Here is a 3929-nt window from a genome sequence, read left to right as displayed (position 1 = left end):
AGGGCAGCTGCCCCCGCTGCCTGCCACCCACTGCTGTTATTCATCCTGCACCTTCCCTCCACGCCTCCCCGATGAGCAAGCGCCAACGAGCACGGGGATGCTTTAACCCTTCTCTTAGCTGAGCACAGGGAAACTTGGCAAGTTTTGGCACTGAGGCTTGAGTCAAAGCAGTTTCAGCCAGGGGCGGATGAGGTCGTAGGGAGAAGGAGCAGGGAAATAATCTGCTGTCATTGCTTTTGGCAGCACTGTGTTATGGTCTCTGGGGATTACTTTACATCCTGCAGTGTGAACGTGATTACTAGCATCAGTGGGAGCCTTTCCTTTGCCTTCCCATAGCCGTGGATCAGATTCAAAGCAATTTGGTTGCAGCTACCTCCTTGTGCTGGACTGCAGCTGGGTTAGGGGTGAGCTGCCACTGACATCTCCATGAGACTGTGCATCCTCTGATACTGTCCATGAACAGATACCCAGTGAGGAGTAAGATCAGGGAAAATGAGCATGGATCCCCCCCAGATCTCTTCTACCCTAAAGGTGTCTCAAACCATTTGACTCTTTTCAGCTCAGGGGATTTCCTCAACTGAATGTGGTTTATCTGTTCAGAAACCCATAATTAAACTACTCCAAATGCTTATCTTCATCGTGGCAAGCATTTCTAGACTTCCTGAAGTAATGATGCTGGTGGCTGGCCACCAGGGAGAGAGGTAGTGGGAAACACTATGTCCTCTGAAGGAACTGTTACAGTAAATACAGCTGGTCCGTCCTGCTCAGTGGGACTAAGGTACATCTGTCATGATGCTAAAACCTCTTTCTCTCACTGCCCTAACAAAAATAGCTCTATTACATCCAAAACTGCTCTTGAGAATGATTTCTGCCCCCTGCTATTGCCTGAACTGTGCCTGGGAGGACACAAGTTGGCCCACTTAGGCACTATGGAGGGGCACGAAGCAGTGCTCAAGCCCAAGCACTGGCCTTATTTAGATTTCCAGCACACTTGTTAAACCACAAGTTCAGCACCAGGTCAGAATGTTGCTGTCAGGAGTGCTTGAACTCTGTGCCATCCTACTGCTCTCTGACTCATGACTAATGAGCCTGGTATCTGATTTGCTTCTACCCTTGGTGCCCAAGGCTGCATTTCTCCACTGTGGTAGATGAGGTCAGAGCAGTTCAGCACAGGCACAGTGTGTAAGCAGTTCTTAAACCTGTGGGCAATACCTGGTATGTGCATACACAACTAACTGAGGTCTATTTTCATAACAAAATGAGGCTCAAGACATACATCAAATTTGGTATCATTTAATCCTGCATAAGGACCATGCAGGGGGTTCTGACCAACTCTTATCCAGTCTGGGGACCAGGGAGCTCATGCCTAATTTAGATGCACATGTACACAGTAGGAGTAAAGAGACATTTTCTACTCGGTCATCCCTAAGGCAGAGGATTCTGCCTGAGCACATCACCAGATCTGCAAAGGGCTCTACTGACGAAGGTAGATTTTGATTAGATATAAGGCACAGTCTCTTCCCTGTGAGGAAGAACTGGCACAGGGTGCCCAGAGAAGCTGTGACTGCGCCATCGCTGTCAGTGTTCAAGGCCAGGTTGGGCAGGGCTCTGCTCTAGTGGAAGGTGTCCCTGCCCACGGCTGGGACTTGGAACTGGAGGAGCTTTAAGGTCACTTCCAACACAAACCATTCTATGATTCAATGGGGGAGCAGCTGTTATGCTTGTTGCTGTCCTGGCTAGGCAGGAAGGCAATGCATGTTCTGACCCTACCTGCTAGTCGGTGGTGGCTGCTGATAGAAGCATTTGCCCAGCAGGGCCCACGGTATCTCATCAAGACTTACACAGGTCATGATGTCATTGACTTACACACATTGACTTACACTCATTATCACATCCTAATCGCAGAAGTAATCTCATGGGAGTGCTGCAGGATGTGATAAGGTTATGTCCAGAGTTTAAAGAGCACCACCAGGATGAAAAGGAAAAAGAGGTCTCTGCCCTGTTATGAAGAAGAGACCGGATGAGTGCTGGGCTTGGTCTTTGAGAAATCAATAGTCAGTTTCACTGCTTCTCACTTCTTCTTTTGGACAACTGGTAATTCAGGTCTTGTCTCTGCTGTTTGCCTGAAGGTGTCCACAGATCAGGAATTAATCAGAAAAGGATGGAGAACTAAACACAAAACACAGTTACTCAGTTGCACAACTTTTTGGTGTGCCCACACATTGAATATTATCATTTTTTAAAGGTCAGTGAAAGAGTGGAAAAGGTTCAGGAAAGGGTAGAAGACTTTATCAAAGATCTAGAGATGTTCCCCTGTGAACAGTATGTAGACACGCCAGAACTTTTCAGCCTGGAGAAAGACAGATTTTAGGGAGAGGACTTACTTCACGGTCAGTTGTGATTCAAGTTAAAATGAACTTTTTTTTGATAGGGTATTCTTCCTTCTCCCAAATCACAGTTTTGATTTCCTGCATGGCTCCATACACCAGTGAGTCAACATTACTACCTCTTTATGGGGCGGTCCATGACATATGACTAAGAAGAGGCAGTTGAAGGTTGAGGGAACAGAAAACCCAAACCTTTTATATCACTATTTTTTGCTGAAGCCTTTGTATTGTAAAACTATGTCCCTGTTTCAAAGAGAACAGTTGAAGTTGGCAGGCACCTCTGAAGGTCATCTGGTCCAATGCCCTGCTCAAGACGGGCCACCTACAACCAGTTGCCCAAGACTGTGTCCAGGCAGTTTTGAGTACCCACAAGGATGATGGTTCCATACGTCTGGGCAACCTGTGCCAGTGCTCAGTCATTCACACAGTAAAAAGTATTTCCTGGTGTCCAGAGGGAACCTCTTGTGTTGCATTTTGTACCCATTGTCTCTTGCCCTGTCACTAGGGCGCTGTAAAGAGGCTGGCTCTACCCTCTTTACACCCTTTATGTATACATTGATATGATACCCCCTCATACTTTTCTTCTCCAGACTGAACAGCTCTCTCAGCCTTTCCTCATAGGAGAGATGCTCCAGTCCCTTCCTGGCCTTTCTCCTGTATGTCCACTTCTCTTATACTGAAGATGCCATCACTAAGCACAAAAACCTCCAGGAAAACACTGCTGAAGCCCGGGATTGAACCAGGGACCTTTAGATCTTCAGTCTAACGCTCTCCCAGCTGAGCTACTTCAGCCCTCTTGGGAAAGGGATTTTCGCAATACCCATTGGAATATAGAGATCTTTCAGACATTTACTATTCAAATCGGCTTGGGAGACACCTGATTTTTGTCCTGTCACTGGGGACCACTGTAAAACAGCCTGACTATGTTTTCTTTACATCCTCCCTTCAGATACTTATATACATTGATCACCCTGAGTCTTCTCTCCAGGCATTCCATGGGACTGGGCATGGTTGAATTATGGAGAGGCGTTATCAGTGTTACACAAAGGTTGCCCTAAACCCTGTTTTCTTCCCTAGTTTGAGAAGTCTTTAATCTACAGTTTGGTAGGAGCTGGGAGAATACAGCAGTTACTATTCTGTGATCTTCATCTTCACATTGTAGTTGTTTCCCCTGATTCACTACTGCCCCAGTTTCCCTTCTTAGTCTGCTGTGCAGAAGCAATGTCCCTAAAAATAGTCATAGACTAGTGACACCCAGGATAGGAAAACCCCGATAGCCTTTGGGATTTGGGTGGAGTTTGACCTGTCTATTGTCCTGCAGGCAATTGAACCATGTCTTTTGTCTGAAATACAATCACATCACAAGAACTCCATTCAGCCCTGTTGGCTCTAAGTGAGTGGGTGACAAGAAGCCATCTGCAGGTTCTTCATAGGAAAGGGATATCTGCCAGGTTGGCTTGTCTGGAAGCCTAGCTCAACACTGACATAGATCTGCCCTTACAGCTGTCCCATTTTTGCTTCACCATCTTTCTCCTTGTCAAG

The 3929-nt window shown here is 46.7% G+C and overlaps 1 non-coding gene across 1 annotated transcript; it reads right to left on the bottom strand.

Moving 5' to 3' along the window:
• Window positions 1-3106: 3106 nt before the first annotated feature.
• Window positions 3107-3179, bottom strand: TRNAF-GAA. The gene has a single exon. It is a non-coding gene; the product is annotated as a tRNA-Phe (tRNA).
• Window positions 3180-3929: the final 750 nt, after the last annotated feature.

Source organism: Nestor notabilis, unplaced genomic scaffold, assembly GCF_000696875.1.
Source record: "Nestor notabilis isolate BGI_N333 unplaced genomic scaffold, ASM69687v1 scaffold14085, whole genome shotgun sequence".
NCBI lineage: Eukaryota > Metazoa > Chordata > Aves > Psittaciformes > Psittacidae > Nestor > Nestor notabilis.
The sequence above is the reverse complement of the archived record's forward strand: the minus strand, read 5'-3'. Positions and strand labels throughout refer to the sequence as shown.